The sequence below is a fragment of the Lissotriton vulgaris genome, unplaced genomic scaffold (genome assembly GCF_964263255.1).
Source record: "Lissotriton vulgaris unplaced genomic scaffold, aLisVul1.2 SCAFFOLD_2047, whole genome shotgun sequence".
In the NCBI taxonomy this organism is placed as follows: Eukaryota; Metazoa; Chordata; class Amphibia; order Caudata; family Salamandridae; genus Lissotriton; species Lissotriton vulgaris.
In genome coordinates, this window is record NW_028247943.1 from 360,385 (window position 1) to 378,914 (window position 18,530).

Sequence of the window (18,530 nt, forward strand, 5' to 3'; positions counted from 1 at the left end):
CTACGAGGGAGAAGTCACGAACCCTCGATGTGGATTTGGGATGAGGATGAGGACCCGTTCAGGTGCTGGGGCTCATTCTGAGCTTAGAACAAACAGAAAACAAAGTGCGCCGTAATATGGTAACAGAAAACGAACACTTCGACTCCCACAATGCCTCACACAGACTCATTCGAGCGTCCCCATTGTGGGCGTGTCAAGATGCATATGAATGGAGGAGAAGGTTCGCTGGAGCACGCACCTTGCGCAAAGCCTCTGAGGAAGATTGATTCGAAATGCATCAGGCTGCAACAAGGCTGTTTTTAACCACTGGCTGATTGAACTGGTCTATACCTTTAAATAAAGGCTTGTAACCTTTCATCCCACTTCGTGTGCGACTCTCAATGGGTTACCAATCGCATCGGAAACTATAGGCGGCTGCCCAACTGCCGAGCACCGCACCACCCCTTAATCGAAGGGGGCTACGAGGGAGAAGTCACGAACCCTCGACGTGGATTTGGGATGAGGATGAGGACCCGTTCAGGTGCTGGGGCTCATTCTGAGCTTAGAACAAACAGAAAACAAAGTGCGCCGTAATATGGTAACAGAAAACGAACACTTCGACTCCCACAATGCCTCACACAGACTCATTCGAGCGTCCCCATTGTGGGCGTGTCAAGATGCATATGAATGGAGGAGAAGGTTCGCTGGAGCACGCACCTTGCGCAAAGCCTCTGAGGAAGATTGATTCGAAATGCATCAGGCTGCAACAAGGCTGTTTTTAACCACTGGCTGATTGAACTGGTCTATACCTTTAAATAAAGGCTGGTAACCTTTCATCCCACTTCGTGTGCGACTCTCAATGGGTTACCAATCGCATCGGAAACTATAGGCGGCTGCCCAGCTGCCGAGTACCGCACCACCCCTTAATCGAAGGGGGCTACGAGGGAGAAGTCACGAACCCTCGACGTGGATTTGGGATGAGGATGAGGACCCGTTCAGGTGCTGGGGCTCATTCTGAGCTTAGAACAAACAGAAAACAAAGTGCGCCGTAATATGGTAACAGAAAACGAACACTTCGACTCCCACAATGCCTCACACAGACTCATTCGAGCGTCCCCATTGTGGGCGTGTCAAGATGCATATGAATGGAGGAGAAGGTTCGCTGGAGCACGCACCTTGCGCAAAGCCTCTGAGGAAGATTGATTCGAAATGCATCAGGCTGCAACAAGGCTGTTTTTAACCACTGGCTGATTGAACTGGTCTATACCTTTAAATAAAGGCTGGTAACCTTTCATCCCACTTCGTGTGCGACTCTCAATGGGTTACCAATCGCATCGGAAACTATAGGCGGCTGCCCAACTGCCGAGCACCACACCACCCCTTAATCGAAGAGGGCTACGAGGGAGAAGTCACGAACCCTCGACGTGGATTTGGGATGAGGATGAGGACCCGTTCAGGTGCTGGGGCTCATTCTGAGCTTAGAACAAACAGAAAACAAAGTGCGCCGTAATATGGTAACAGAAAACGAACACTTCGACTCCCACAATGTCTCACACAGACTCATTCGAGCGTCCCCATTGTGGGCGTGTCAAGATGCATATGAATGGAGGAGAAGGTTCGCTGGAGCACGCACCTTGCGCAAAGCCTCTGAGGAAGATTGATTCGAAATGCATCAGGCTGCAACAAGGCTGTTTTTAACCACTGGCTGATTGAACTGGTCTATACCTTTAAATAAAGGCTGGTAACCTTTCATCCCACTTCGTGTGCGACTCTCAATGGGTTACCAATCGCATCGGAAACTATAGGCGGCTGCCCAGCTGCCGAGCACCGCACCACCCCTTAATCGAAGGGGGCTACGAGGGAGAAGTCACGAACCCTCGACGTGGATTTGGGATGAGGATGAGGACCCGTTCAGGTGCTGGGGCTCATTCTGAGCTTAGAACAAACAGAAAACAAAGTGCGCCGTAATATGGTAACAGAAAGCGAACACTTCGACTCCCACAATGCCTCACACAGACTCATTCGAGCGTCCCCATTGTGGGCGTGTCAAGATGCATATGAATGGAGGAGAAGGTTCGCTGGAGCACGCACCTTGCGCAAAGCCTCTGAGGAAGATTGATTCGAAATGCATCAGGCTGCAACAAGGCTGTTTTTAACCACTGGCTGATTGAACTGGTCTATACCTTTAAATAAAGGCTGGTAACCTTTTATCCCACTTCGTGTGCGACTCTCAATGGGTTACCAATCGCATCGGAATATATATATATATATATATATATATATATATATATATATATATATATATATATATATTATTTTATTTTTACTAAAAATCAAAAAGATGTCTTAACAGTAAAAATTGCCATGTTACAAAAATAATAAGTGGGCATTTCTGAGGAAATCGTATTATCACATGAATGATATCATCAGTGATGTGATCAGTAATGTCAAATGAGATGTTATCAGTGATTTCATCAGTGATGTCATTTGAGATGTCATCAGTGATGTCATCAGTGATGTCATTTGAGATGTCATCAGTGATGTCATTTGAGATGTCATCAGTGATGTCATCAGTGATGTCACTGACCATGTCATGAATGATGTATTATGTGACATCATCAGCAGTGGATTGCGGGTGCGCGATATATAGTTATTGCAACTAACTATATATAGTAGTTATGGATTTAGATAGACTTCTCTGTTATAGTTATGAATGGAGTTAGGCTTCTCTTGGTTAAATCACATACACTTTTTTATAGTCCTATTTCCACTCTGATACTATACACTGCCAAAAGAAAAATTCACTGATAAAAACTGCCTATCTAAAATTAATCCCAATAGTGCCCTATCTCTACTAATATATATTTTTTTAATCATAATTTCAGGCAAAATGGAAGGCGAGCAACAAGTTAAATTTACAATTGTACTGGAGGAGAGCAGCCAAGAAAAAATTGATGATTTTATGGATCAAAGTAGAGATCAGGAACTACTACAATGTGTTGAAGCAGTGGATAACCTGCTTCAAAATGAGAACATGTTACACCCTATATTCAATTTTGAAATTTCTGACACTGAAATGTTAGAAAGTTTAATGAATTATGAAACACAATCAAAATAAAAAAAAAACTTTAAAAATAAAGAAAACAAAAAAAAACAACAAAAACAACAAACAATTAACATACAGTATTAGAAAAGTCTATCATTCTATTATCCTTATAGTACGCTGCCAGAACGCTTTCCGGTTCGCGTACTAGGCGCTCACCACGCAAAAAAAAAAAAAATTATATTTTTTTTGCCCTGCTGGGACCTTTTACAACCTCCACATAAAACCTAGGGGGTCAACGAGGATCTACTATGCCCCCTTATGGTAATTTCCCCCTTTGTTTTGGCCTCCTCTTGTCTCTCGATCCTACCGAGAGACAAGATGGCGGCCGCACCGGACTGTTTAGAATGTTGACAGACACCGGAAAGCCAATCAGCTTCGCATCGCAAAGTTCCGTTACGCGAAAAGTACGCGAACCGGATCGCTACCCGGAGCGCTGTTACAGATATATATCTTACTTTGAACGTTAATTTCTCCAAATCCACCGGAGCACATATATTGAGACCTAGCAAAGGCACATCGGGCTAACAGTCCCTACAATTTTGCCAAGTTTCGTGCAAATCCATTCAGCCGTTCGAGCTAAAAGTGAGGCCAACCGCCCTATGGAAATTAACATGGGAAAAACGCGTTTTGGGACCCCCCTTTTTTCTCGGCCCCCCCCCCCCCTTGATGAAACCGCCCCAAAATTTCAGGGGCTGCTCAGAAACAAAATGTTCCATTTTCCTGAAAATTTCAGCCAATTCCGTCCACAAACGCCAAAGTTATTAGACATAGAATTTTCAAAAATCCCATAGAGAAAAAATCCTAACTATATATACAGCACGTGACTCCTCTGGATCTCTCGGTGTCTCAGCAACCACACAGCACACCAGCAAACAGGAAGGAGACGGACCACAGCACATCAGCAGAGTTGTTTTTAATGAACAACAGAAAGCAGCTACGCGTTTCTGGCAAGTTGTGCCCTTGTTCATATATACAAAATCTCTGTGATGAATTCCTGCGTGTTCATGGCTTTTGCTCAGGCCCCTCCACTTCCCTGCAGAGCTCAGATTTTAACCTTTAATATATAACAGCACAGTTTTTATTCACATATTTAGTTTGTGACCTGCGTGGCATGGGCTGCAATGTTGAGAACATTGATTATTGGGTTGATGTGCCTGCTGAAACAATCTGTCTGTAACGTGGAAGCCAAAGGGTGCAATTGCTTCTAGATTGCTCTGTGGGTATTTCACCAGCAACAAGGATCAGTGTGTGCCTGTGAATGCCATTGGAAAGGAGGACCAACAGCTGCAGCAGACAAGCACTTGAACCTCATAGGCTTTGAGTAAACGGGGTGGTCACTTAGCAGTGCAGTGTCAGTGCTCTGTTGGTGCATAGTGAAAAAAAACATTTCACAATTTACCTAGTCTTGTGTGCTAAGTAAATGTAAAACATGTATGTGCATCTTTTTGGCAAAATGGCTCAATTAGTCAGTGTTCCTGCTGACATATCTGGGTGCATACAACAGCTGAGATATTGTTATGAGTGTATGGAACACACAGACTATTTTTTTAGGTTTGTTCGGAAATATGTCCTTTCTGCAGGGCCACTCCGGATTTTTTTCTTTTTTGCTGAGCCGCATTTTGGCTGGTTATACACCTCTGTTCACTTTAACCCTGCTAACCAGTGGTAAAGTGCTTGAGCTCCTTCTTTCAACATAGCAAAATTGGTATACACCTGACCGTTTTTTTAATTTTCCATTAAGGTTCTAGTATATGGTACTAAGGTTACTCAGAGCATGTGAATTAAATGCCAGCAGTGGACTAAAGTGCTTATTGTAAAGCATCTCTCCAGGCCTGTCATTGTAGCCTGGTTGTATAGTTTTAGACTGCAAATTCAATCTGACAAAATTATATCTTTTGACAGGCCTAAACCTTCCTATTCAATATTTCTAAGTCACCCTAATTAGGCCTTATTGCTCAGAAGAGAGGTGTATGGTATTTTCAATTTGAATCTGTAAAGTATTCCTAGACATGTCTATAGATGACTAGCACCTCAAAGCTATTTTCATTCTTGTAAGGCTGGTTGCTCCACAGGAAAACACTGAGATGCAAAATTAAGTACTAATATTGTATCTTAGGAATGGAACTAGCTGGAAATATAATTAAACAACTTTTTTTACCAGGTATTAAAATTCCAATTCAATGGTAAAGTTGTTACTTCCCCTACATATTATGGGAAAGCAATTTTTAGAAGGTTACCTTTGCCCAGCATAAGTTGCTGGGAGCTAAATCTGCATTTTGCTCTTTCACTTCTACCAGCCAGTAATTAGCATTTACATAGGCATGAAGGCAGAGTGAACATGCTCTGGTCCAGGAGCAAAAAACAGGATGACCTGAATGGGTAGAGATGACCTACCTGAAGCTGACAGAATATGCAGGGTAGGACTGTCAGGATACTTTTTAAAATTAAAGTGGCAAGTCCTGCTTGCATGCCACTTTCTGACTGAAAGGTCTATGGGGGGCTTTCATATGACACTTGGGACACAATTAAAAGAGGACTCCCTTGTCACAGGCAAATATTAGTTGACACTTGGGCATGGCCCTTTTTTGTAAACCCCTCCCCCCCAGTAGTCTGGCCTCTGTTTGATATTATAGTGTCACATCCTATTTTATAGGTCTGCTGGGGCTGCATATCATATTTGTGGTGCACCTCAATGTGTGAATGCAGGATGCCAAAACAAATCATGTTTATCCCTTGTCTGGGTGCTGAAAACCCAGCTTTGTTCTAACTGACTTCAGTTTCTGAGTTTGTTGTGGGGACAGGGTACTTACTCAAACTGGATTTTGGGGTTAGATGTGTGAGGACACTAGGATTACCACTGTACACTTTGACACAAACCCGCCCTCAGAGCCCATGTGGCATGCCACTTCAGCCATCTTGGAAGTGCCCAAATTGCATTGAAAAGATTGGTAAACCATGAATTAATTATATATGGATTTTTGTTCCTCAAACAAAGAGAATATTTTTAAATAAATTAATGATTTAATCAAAGAAGAAATTAAAGAACTTCTGTTTATTGAACTTATACTTGTTTGGTTTAACATGGATGTGAAATCTAGAGTTTCAGAATAAAAGTGCAACCCTCCACCAGGGACTGGCGCGCCTGACCTGATATAGAATCGTTGATACTAGGCACTGCAAGACAGTGCAGGGGATGTAGTGGAACTAACATTAAACTTGATTTATAACAGAACGTTGTACAGTTGAGTGCACTAAGTGCCTTGCTCTCTCAGTTGCGCCCGGACAAAAAAGTGGACTCCATGGAACATAAGGCTGACCTCCTGTTCAAACTACAGGGACACAACACACTACAAGAGGTCTTTTTTTGCAACTGCCAAGATGAGCAGGGCAACTGGACCTGGAACGGATTCTCCCACTATCCACTGCTAAGTACCGCCTCTGAGAACCTGGGGGGCTTTATAAAGGTACTTCTGTAGTGGATTTAGGACTTTGAAAGTAATACACTCAGATGGTAAAATCTTTGACCAGGATGAACCTGGTTAGTGTATCCGACCGATTCTTCATCACGGTCAGCATTAATTTGTATCTAGGTCATCTTTTACCACAACCATTGACTTTCATTGGCACTTTGTGCTTCATTAGCCAACTTATACTTAAAACTTTAAAACATTGATCTATCCTGTTCTCAGGGTTGGATTTTTGTGATTTTAGTGTCAGTTTCTTTATTATATTTTACTCTATTTTTCTAATTTATTTTGCGAGTTGTATTGATTTGCATTGTGACTTTATTACTGGTTTATCTATACTACTATTATAAAGAGAGAACTGTGTCCTTTGAGCCAGGTAAACTCGAAAAGTACACCACCAATCCAAACACCCAAGACATCTTTGAAAACCTCAGGGCAAGCAGAAGGACATAGGCTATTAAAAATAAAAAATATACGTTGTTTAAAAAATGTAGAAATAAAAATAAAGTAGTCCCTTGCAAGTAGCGCCGGCCGCGACGTCTGCGTGATGACATCATTTGCGCTCCCTGGCAATACTTCCTGAAATGGCGGCGAATCGTGCTGCCCAGGGTGTTCGAGGCTGTGCAGTTCTGCGGATCGTGCCCACGTGCGTGCTGACATCATTTGCGCTCCCTGGCAACACTTCCTAAAATGGCGGCGAATCGTGCTGCCCGGGGTGTTTGAGGCTGTGCAGCTCTGCGGATCGTGCCCATTGACGGAAGATCGCGACCTGCTGGGAGGACTGCCGCGGCCCTGCTTGCTGCTTGGCGAAGTGGCGGCCTGTGCGGGCGGGACGCCTGGAGCGGGACCGAACAATCCCTTAGAGCGCGGACGGGGGTGAGTCCTGGAGTGACTGGCGCTGCTTCATGCGCAGGGAGCGGGAGGTAGCAAACGGTGAATTGCAGGAGGAAAAGCGCCTGGATCGGGACCGGCGGCTGAGGTAAGGCTCAGGCTCTCAGGGACATGGGCGGGAAGGGACCGGGGCTGGGGGGGAAGGAGGGCGGGAGGTTGGACCTGAACAACGGTGGCTGAGGTAAGGCTCAGGCTCCGGGACACGGACAATGTCGTGGCGGGCAAGGGCCGGGGCGGGAGTGCACGCAAGCCTGAAATGCTGCCCCCAGCCCCTTCTGCCCCGGGCAACGCTGGGGCGGGCTGCTAGTTACTGCATAAATGTATTACACATTACCTCTAAGTTAAGCCTGTCTGCTCTGTGCTACAGCTACTGGGGATTTATGTATTTATTTATAAAGTTTTACATAGCGGAGCTCAGGTTAAATTAGTGAATTTAATGGTTTACCCTGACCAGGATTGTGAATATTATTTGAGGTGGGTACTCACATCCATCAATTAATTAAGAACCCAATTTCATACAGTTATGCCGCAAGAATTCCTGCCCAAATCTTCTCAGGAGGTAGGAATAAGAGATCCAGCAGCTCTACGTGGAAATGCAGGTTTAGGAAATGGCTGCGTGACAGGGGTATGCAAGTATCATGCTTCAGAAAATAAGTTTAGCTGACATGCTCTGATATTGTGGCATCTAGAAACAGAAAAAAGCCCACTCACTGCACCAAAGGGAAACATGTTGTGCAGCATTTAATGAGAGGCTTAACTTATATTCTTTGTCATATGCTTCACATGTTCAGGATCACCATTTTGTTGCACCACTTTAGGCATAATTCTAAACAGAAAGGTACAGTAACACGGGTTCCTTTCTGGTGTTTTTAGAAAGGCATTCCCTCTCAGGGAAAATTGAGTCAGAAATTTTCAGTAACAGTTTCAAAACATTTTAGTATCATTACATTCAATGCTTGTGTGAAGGTTTCAGGAGTGAAGAGTTTAAGGACACATACTGATGTGTTTTGGGTGTACGGCGAAGGGTTTAGGGTGGAAAAGTAAAGGTCTTCAGTTGAAGGTTCAAACTTGTATGGGTGAACGGTAAATGTTTTATTCTGGATGGTGACAGGGTTAAGAGTGACATTTTTAAAGGTAAATGTTTAAGGAATTAATGCAAGCTTTGGAATTGGCTGACAAGGGTATGAAAGCAAGATACTTCAAAAATTGAGTTGAGCTAGTGAACTTTGATAATGTGGCATCAGGGTTTGATTTGTTGTGTTTTTAGAAAGGCATTCTGTCTTCTGAGAAAATTTAGATGAATTTTCAGCAACAGTTCCGGGACATTTTAGTATCACTATATTCAATGCTTGTTTGAAGGGTTTAGTGGTGGGGAGTATAAGGGCAAAGGGCGAAGTGTTTTAGGGTAAATGACACAGGGTTTCGAGCTGAAGGATAAAGGTTTACAAGTGGAGGGTCAAAAGTTTAAACGTGAAGGGTTAACATTTTGGTGTAAATGGTCACAGGTTTAGGAGTGAAGGGTTTAAAGGTGAATGGTTTAAAGATGAATGGTGTGGGATAATGGGTGAAGTGTGCACTTTTTAGGGGGAAGGCTAGAAGGGTGAAGAATATAGGTGGGAAAGAGTTAGAATTTAGGGGTTAAGTGTGTAGAGGTGAAGGATTTAAGGTTAAAGGGCGTAGGGGTGAAGGGTTTAAGGGCATAGTAGTGAAGGGTTCCAGGTGTAGTGTTCAAGTCTGAGGTCTTTAAGAGTTTAGAGTTTAGAGATGAGAGATGAAGGGCAAAGAATTTATGAGTGAATGAAGAACTATTTAGGGGTGACGAATTTAAGAGTGACTCGTTTAATGGTGACTTGTTTAAGGGTGAATGGTTTAGTGCTCAAAGGAGTATGATTTATATGTGAATGCTGAATGGTAAAAGGTAAAGGCTTTAATGGTGAAGAGTGAAGGAGCTAGGGGCTTTTACCAAGAGGTGAAGACTTTAACTGTGTGTGGTCAATAGGTGAAAGGTTGTGGGTTTAGGGGTGAAAAGTTAAAGAGTGAAAGGGAATGCATTAAGGATGCGGGGTGAAGAATTTAGAGATGTAATCTGAAGTGTTTATCGATGAAAGAGGAAGGTTTTGGGGGCGAGGGTTTACAGGTAAAAGGCTAAGAGTGTGTGGGTGATGAGTAAAGAGTTTAGTGAACAGAGTGAATGGTTTAGAAGTGAAGAGTGATAGATTTAGCGGTGAAATAGTGAAGGTTTTATGAGTGGGGAGTTTGAAAGTGAAGAGACAAAGGTTTAAGGGAGACTTGCTAAGGGGTGAAATGTTATGGGTTTAGGAGAGAATGGTTCAGGGGTGAATTGTGACTAGTTTAAGGATAAAATATATATAGGTGAAAGGTGACAGATTTAAGGTTGAATGATGAAAGATTTAAGGCTAAAGCGTTTACATATGAAGGGTTTACATGTAAACAGTCACGGGTCAGGCGCGCAATGCTCATTGGTACTCCACAGGTCTTTGAAAGACCATTTACTTGCTAACGAGGCTTTGTTGTTTTTTCCACCCCTTCGTGAGCCCCTGCATCTCCACTCTGACTATCGCTGCCAGAATTAGCCCCCGAAATTCTTTCTTAGCCCCGCCCAAAATGTGCTCTAGTTGCGCCTCTGTCAAGGGTTTACGGGAGAAGGGTGAAGAGTAGCACATGAATGGTGAAAGGGTTAGGACTAGGAATTAAAAGTGAATGTTTTTAGGGTGAATTGTTTGAGGATGGATGCAGTGTGGAATGTTGAGGGTTAAAGGGTTTCACCGTTTAAAGGTACAGGGTTTAAGCATAAATGGTTTTGGGTGAAGGGTTTAGGGTTTATGAGTGAAGGATGAAGGTTTAGGAATGAAGAATATAAGGATAAATGATTTTAAGGTGAACCGTGACGACATAAGGATGAAAAGTGAAGGTTTTGCGAGGAATGGTTAAGTAGTTAGGGGATTCAGGGAATTTGCAAAAGTAGCCATTAAAAATGAAATAAGATAACTAAAACGAACTTGTAAAAAAAAGAGTAAGGCAAAATCACAAGGTAAATGTAAAACAGCGAGGTGGTTATGATTAGCAATCGGTTCTCGCAGTCACTCCCACAAAACAACTCCCATATACGCTAAAAGCAAATACAACACTCTAGCGACAAAACACTTCTTCCTGCCCCTCACCCACCACCACCGCCACCACAAAATAGAATACTACCCCTCTCGATAATGTACTCCATGATGGGGTAAGAAGTGCTATATAAATTCTATATAAATGGCACTACTAAAAATAATATTACCCAAGGTCAAATTATTTGGACAATTATCAGACACAACTGAAACATGTTTTTGTTATATCGAGAAAGACCACACGGTGGCAGCAGTGCCATATAAAAAATATTTTATAATATATTGCAGAGACAATTGACGGAGCAGCTTTTCCCATAAAAGAATTTTGACTCTTGAGGGGAGATTTTTGGACCCGTCAGTGTCTAAGGCTAAACTGAGAAATTATTTCTCTTTGCTCACAATTTAAACACAAAAAACGTCTGCGACTGTTCTAAAGAAAACACCGTAAGAGGTGACGGTTTACATGGTTTGTACTAGCTTTAAATACTGCAAGAAAATTAGCGTTTTAAAAGATGGAAATACAATTGTATCGTTTTCAGTGGCGGCTGTCGAATTTCGAAGCGGTATGGCATAAAACCAACTCTGCTAGCTACGCCCAACCTAAAATTGTCGAAAAAGGTGAAATTTGCTGCGCACTTCAATTTCTCTACCCCGGCCTATCAGGTTTCAACAGATGTGATAAATATCAGCTCCTCCAGGCACCTGCACTTAAGCAATATAGGTTCCAACCCAGGCCTCGGCTCAGCATCGTGTGACCCGTGTGCCAATAAAAAATAACATGTAACATAGCCTGTGTCTGTTACGAAGCGCTATTTAACACTGCCAAAACTAACATTTCTGCCTGCCGCCCACGCTCTAATCACATCCTTCAAGAGTTAAGGACAACGCGTTAATCTTAAATGTCAGTAAGAGGTGCGCTCTAGTGGCAGAATCGCCCAGAATGAAAATGGAAAGTCTGAGATCAATCCTGGCTACCCTGCTGACCCAAAGGATGATCTTACACAAACACTGTTTCATCGAGCCTATTTCCTGTTAAATATCACACATAAGAACACTTCCAAATACTTGCGCTCAGGATGTGCATTTTAAAAAAAAAAATCGCTTGTGTTTTCTGTAGTGTAGTGCTTCCTAGTTAGCTAACAGTATTGTGTTTGCTTGGCTAGTGCGCAGGCTCTTAAAGCCAGAGCTGTCCCTTGGCTCTTTCTGTACATTTTTAAACTTGACCAATTCTAATTGGAACCCTTGGAACGGCCAAATGGAAGAGAGCTCGGGAAGAGAATGAATTCTAACAAAAACCAAGCATTGGCAAAGTCAATAGGTCCCACCTCCGAGACTATTGCATCTGGCTATTCCTATTGTTCCTGTTGAGTGGAATTATTTTGTGTGGAGTGAAATTATGGGATGTGATGTGGGTGGAATTAAATTGTGTGGTGTTGAATTATTTTGCCCGGAATTCTGTGGTGTGGAATTGTATGGCGTTGAATTGTGTGGCACTGAGTGGAATTATGTGGAGTGTAATTATGTTGCATGGAGCAAAGTGACATTATGTGAAGAGTAATTATGCTGTATGGTGTGAAGTGAAATTATGTGGCTGTAATTATGTGGCACGGAGTGGAATTATATGGGGTGGCATTGTAGTGTGGAGTGGTATGGATTGGAATTATGTGTTGTGGGGTTTATGTTTTGCACTGTGTAAATATGTGGTGTGGGGTGGAAATATGTATTGTGTAGTGAAATTCTATGGTGTGGAATCATGTGGCGTGAAATTGTGCAGAATAGATTTGTGTGGTGTCAAGTGGAATTTTGTGGAGTGGAATTGTGTTGTGTGGAAGTATGTGGATTTGAATTGTGTGGTGTGGAATCGTATGGCATTGAGCAGAATTATGTTGATTGGAATTATGTGGCGTAGAGTGAACTTGAATTTTGTGGAGTGTAATTATGTGTTGTGGAGTGGATTTATGGGGATATAATTATATGGCATGGTGCCAGTGGAAATTTGTGGAGTTGAGCTACGTGGTATGGACGGGGTGGAAAAATGTGCTATGAAGTGGTTTGAATGTACCTGGTGTGGAGTTGAAATATGTGAGGGGCACATATGTGGTATGGTATGGGGTGAAATTGTGTGGAGTGTAATTGTGTGGCATTGTGTGGAGTTGGTTTTTGTGAAGTGTAATTATATGTTTTGGAGCTGAGTGGATATATGTGGAGTGTAATTATGTGGCATGGAGTGGAATTATGAGCAGTGGAATTGTATTGCATGTAGTGTAATTATATGGAGTCGAATTCTGGTGTGTGGAGTGTAATTATGTGGATTGTGGTGGATTTATATTGTGTGGAGTGGTATTTAATGAAGTGTAATTATGTGGCGTGGAGTGGAGTGGAAATATGTGGAGTGGAATTTGTTGGATTGCAATTATGTGGCATGGAGCAGAATGACGTGAAGTGGAATTGTATGGTGTTCTGTGGAGTTGAATTATGTGGTGTGGATTTGTGTGTTGTTCAAATTGTGTGGCGTGTTGAGTTATGTGGAATGTAGTTATGTGGCACTGAGTCAAGGTGAACTATGTGGAGTGGCCTAGTTTGGCAAGGAGTGGGATTATATGGAGTGGACAGGGTGATGGGTGGGAGAATAAGAAAGAGATGGGGCAGGAGTGGATGGATTCAAATGCAAGCTTCTGAGTGCAAAAATAAATAATGTCCGCAATGCCTCTGCTCCTCCCAAACCTTTGCTGCACCCCTTCAAATTATACCCCTCCTACGGCACCCAACCCTTCCATGCCAGCTTCAAGGACTCTAAGCCCCCACCCCAAAGAGCTGGTCTCCCTTGGTCTAGGCCGCACTTCCAAGTGTGAAAAAGGACAGGTACTCTGAGAAAAGGGTCCTATGTATCATGCATGTCTCCTCTGTTACTTCACCTTCCCTTTGCTATCAGATTGGTAGTGAAAAGTATTGTTTAATCACAGATTGTTGACTACGAAATACTCCTTGGATGTGGCTGTCAGCCGCTCATGATGTCGTGCCCGGTTTAATTCGTCAAACTAGCTATTAAAATACTGGTAGTGCTGGGAAAAATCAGTCATCATTCAGTGCCCCTGAAGGATGGCAGAGCCGGGGCACTTTTCCAACCTTCCTTCCAATGTGGGTATGGTTAAAGATACTGCCAGTCAAATTAACCAGCGCTTTTGTAAGTGTGCAGGGACTAAGAAAACATAACGTAGTGAAAAATCAAGTAAACAATTGAAAACGATTCAAACAAATGTTCAGTTGACATGGGGAGGCAGTGGCCCTTTGGGACTGGGGAACTAGGTTCCAGTATCAGAGCCGGCTCAAAATCCTGTGATCCTGGGCAAATGACTTAATCTTTCTACACAAAATGAATGTGTGTTTGTGTAAAGCGCTCCAACTCCTTCGGGTCGAGTTTGTGCTATATAAAAGTTGCAACATAAGTCAGAGGACGGGACAAAGGCATCTGTACCACCGGCTCATATATTGTGCTGTGTAGGCGCACGGCAATGGGAAGGAGGACGAACAAGCAAACACAGGCAACAGGAGGGAGCATATGATATACCCAGCTACAAAAGATGCACTCTATAGAGTGGCTCAACAAAAAGGAAATAATAGCTCCCAAAAGCGCTCGCAGTGCAATGACACACATACTTGGGCCATGCTCTAGGAGAGGGACACAGGCAAGAAGAGGGAAGTGATCACCAGAGAGCTGACCAACAGGATGCAAGCAATTGAGAGAGTCTTTGAAAACATCCAATGGTAAGTAAGGGGTAGCCTCCAAGCCCAGCAACAGTAAACAACATGTCTCAAAGAGACATTGCATGCTTTGTCTAGCTGAGACTTAAAAAAATGTACACAGGAGCTGCACCTACTCTGACATTGCCACTGGGAGCTGCTGAATAAGAGTGGGTGGACACTGACAAACCACCCTGCCCAAGAGCTGCAAGCATTCCATTGATCTTTGGCATGCTATTTGACTGCCTTGTGCAATGTCACAAGACCAGTGAAACTTCATAGAAGATGTTGTGGCGAAAGGAGATATAACTTACTAGAAGTGGCACATTTCAGTGTACCTCCTAAAGACAGCCCTCTGGAGGGATGAAAGGGGTCCCATTGACCTCCGCAGACATCCCCTTGCAGGCGGGTGCAGTGATTCGCTGCACCCGTCTGTAAGGGGATCTCTAATCCCTCTAAAAGTGCAGGCGGGTTGCCGCTTACACAGAGAAACACAGAGCAACTTTTAAGTTTGTTGCTGCCCTGAAGGCAGTGCATTCAACATAAAGGAGGGCACTTTCTCTATTTGCACCAGCCGAACCTGCTTAAAGGCGCAAACAGGAAAAGTGTGCCCTATCTGTAATAGGGCCCCCAGTATCTACATATGTATACCTCACTGCTACCTCATAATTGTATGCCCTAACAGTGCACAATTTTCGCAGTACAAAACCCTACGTAAGTGGTAGGTAAATCAATGTGTGGTGTTTTACCCACACTGGGACTGGTTAAAGATTTGCTCTAAAAATGGCCGGGCATAAATCTCCTTCCAGTGTGGGAAGGGAAATGGAGCACACACAAACTTTGTGGGGGTGCAAAAGAAAGGGATTCTCCCACACAAAAAATCTTCTCCTCGAGTTGAAGAAAATGAGTGCATTTGAGCAGTGGGGCTGCCCTTCAACAATGCAAAAAGAACAGTGTGTACATTTCTGCACTGGGGATGTAGCAACATGTAAAAATGCTTTCTTACATTGCAGTAGCACATCTGGAACTCATATAACATGCCAGGCATATTACTGGCAATGTTTGTGGATTGCAAAAAATATTAAACATGCACACTTACATAGGATTGATGCTGTTTGTGAAAACGTATTACTTTTAGGCATGGGCGGAAAATCCGTTCCGCTCGCGGATTTTGCGGATTTTCGGGAAATCCGCAATCCGCGAGATTTGCGAATCTCCCGCAAAATCCGCAAATCCGCGAGCAGCGGATTTTGCTCGCACTGCTCGCACTGTTCGCGTGAGTTCGCGCCCCGCGAATAAGTGCAAAATTGCAGAAATACGATCTTAGCAAAACTGAAAGTAACTACTTACCAGGTTCAAAAGTTCAGGCTCATCATTAGTAGCCATTTCCTGTAGTGCTTCCTGAGGGGCCCCTCCAGAGTTCAGTTGCCAGTTGAAACTATTATGTGACCCTGCTCTGAACCTCAGAATAGTTACACATATGCCACAAAGGTCCTGAATTACAGCTAAGGGAGACAAGCAGGAGCCAGGCTGGAAGTTAAAATCCATTAATCAGCCCCTAATTCATTATTGTCAGTTGGGGCAGGGCAGGTGTTGTAACTAATTTTGCAACAATGAAAGCACTTAGCAAGTGCAAAAGATCACTAATCGGGGCGCACTAAGGAAGCAGGTGCCAGCTAAAAAAATATTCTGTGACACATTAATCAGCCCCAAATTAATTCAGGTCACTTGAGGCAGGGAAGGTGTGCTTTGCTTTGCCGAAAATAATGTACACTGGACAACCAGAGGGTGTGGTGATGAAACAGAGGGTGGCATGGGTGGGCCAGAGGGTGGCATGAGTAGTCAGAGAGTGGCAGTGGTGACAGAGAGTGGCAGTGATGAAGAAGAGTGTCCCAAACAGGCTGGACACGTAGAAACAACAAGTTCGCGAAACTTGCGACCCGACAGGTAAGTTCGCAATTTGCGAAAGTGTACAAAACCCTCGCGAACTGGCAGAAACACGGGCGAACACAAAAAAAAAAAAATCCGCAAATTTGCGGGAATTCGCGGATTTTGCGGAAAGCGAATCCGCAAATCCGCAAAATTCGCGAACGCGAGATCCGCAAAATTCGCTCATGCTTAATTACTTTTTCGTGAATTGGTCCCGTGGTCCTTTGGTGTTGACATAAGCATCCATTAAGCCTGGCAGGTGAGCTAGTTCCCTTCTTGAGTCCCCTATTTTGCTGGCACAGCCGTCAATGGTTTCTGCGTAGGTGTCACCCGACAAAGTAGCAGTTCCCCCACTTATCAACCTATGGTCACTAGAGAGCTTTCTACTGTTCCACTCCACTAGCATCTGAAGGAACCCTCCTCCTATGATACAAATTGCCTTTATTAAGTGCTATCTACAACTAGCTTGCACAATTTCTATAAAAATATTCTTTTAAAATGATGACTCCCAATTTTATAGTATTTATTGTATTTAATGGATTAACATGTGGATATTTTTATCTCTATGAAGAAATGGAGTTGCAACTATTTATTTTTAAGTTTTGTTTAACTGACACATGAACAATCACACTTGTACAACACCAAAATATAAAAAAGTGGTCCCCCTGGCTTTATAAATGAGTGAGCATATCAACGTATATAAAGCCGATCTGTGCTCTTTGTCCAAAAATCACCAATAGCTTTAATCACATTTATATTTCACTAATTCACACAGTGCAATGGTTACTAAAAGTGAGTGTTGAACAAAATGTGTAATACGTTTTTTTTAATCAACATGTCTCTGAGTCTGTCCCTAAACCTTTTTCAACCCACAAAATGTAATCATAAAAACAACTAACAGAGGAACTTGCACTGCTGCTGAAGAGCACAAAGCTGCAGCTAGAAGTGCTTTAGAAAAAATATGGTAAGTTCTCCTGGGGTTATGGATTTAATGACCCAGAAGACCTACTATTTTTTATTTTAATGTTTATGGGGAGCTGCTGTAACTCCTCTACTCGTGCCCTTTCCATGCACAGTGTTTTTATCAATGATGTCATCTCAAATGTTGCAGTGATGTTATCATAAAAGATCCCTCGAGTGATGTAATATGTGAGGTCATTAGCAGTGAATGGCGAGGGTGCAAATTATACTGTGTGCGCCCAGACACCTCTGCTGCCACCTGCACTTACTACGCCTTATAGCATCTCAATACATATACTGCACAAATTTTTGGAGAGTACATCGAGGTCATTTTCTTATCTGTATGCACTTACATACATCTCACCTGTGTGCACCTTGTCCCCTCTCATTAGTGTGCTCCTTGCCCCTATGCAATACTACTCGTCTCACTTCACCTGATATCACTCACCGGTGTGCAAGTAGAAGTTCCCTCACCGATTTGCACCTATCTCTCACTTGTGCAATTTAGTTGCTCTCACCTGTGTGCACACAGACCCTGTCATCACTATGCACAGAGATACAGCAAGCTACTCAAACTTAAATTGGACAGATATAGTTGTATGAAGTCTACCATCTCCTCGCGCACAGCCCCATCTATTCTGTGTGCCTGTCACCTCACTCTCACTTCCATGGGCCTGGCTCCCACTCGCCTCTGAACCTTTGAGAAGCAGGTATCTAACAATTCTTTCCTGTGTGAGTGTAGGCCATGCTTACCTGTAAGCACCAATCACTCTGTTGCCTGTTTGCACCTTGCAGCCCTCACCTAAGTGCACCTCATTTATTTCCATAGACCTATCTCATCTGTGTGCAAGTACTTTCCCACTCACGTCTAGGAAACTTTATGTACACCCTTTCAAATGTGGGTACAAGGATTCCTTTGCCGTGTTTTCACCAATCCTTCTCTTATCTGTAACACATGCGGCAGAATGATAGTCCTAACAGCACACACAGCCAGACACACATGAAAACACACACACACACATCTAGATGCTACTTCCTTAGCCACAACCAGGTATATAGGCTGAAGCACACATTTGCAGGATTCAGAGCAAGAAACACATTTCAAACCATCACACAATTATTACACATTTGGTTGGAGATTCCTAAATAGGCACTGCCATACATACATTCCTAACACACACATAGGACACACACAAAAACAAGCATATTCCTAACACGCACCTGTTCTTAACACACACAACCAGACAGACACTACCCATACTCACAATATATTGTGCACGTGCACACACACACAAAGACACACACACACACACACACACACGCTCCCTT

At 43.2% G+C, this 18,530-nt stretch overlaps 1 protein-coding gene across 1 annotated transcript in view; it reads right to left on the bottom strand.

Annotated features, from left to right (window-relative positions):
• CACNA2D2 (calcium voltage-gated channel auxiliary subunit alpha2delta 2) overlaps window positions 1-18,530 on the bottom strand; it is a gene marked incomplete at its 5' end in the record, with an annotated part of 448,456 nt that overhangs the window by 350,988 nt on the left and 78,938 nt on the right. The gene's annotated exons all lie outside the window — the stretch shown is intronic.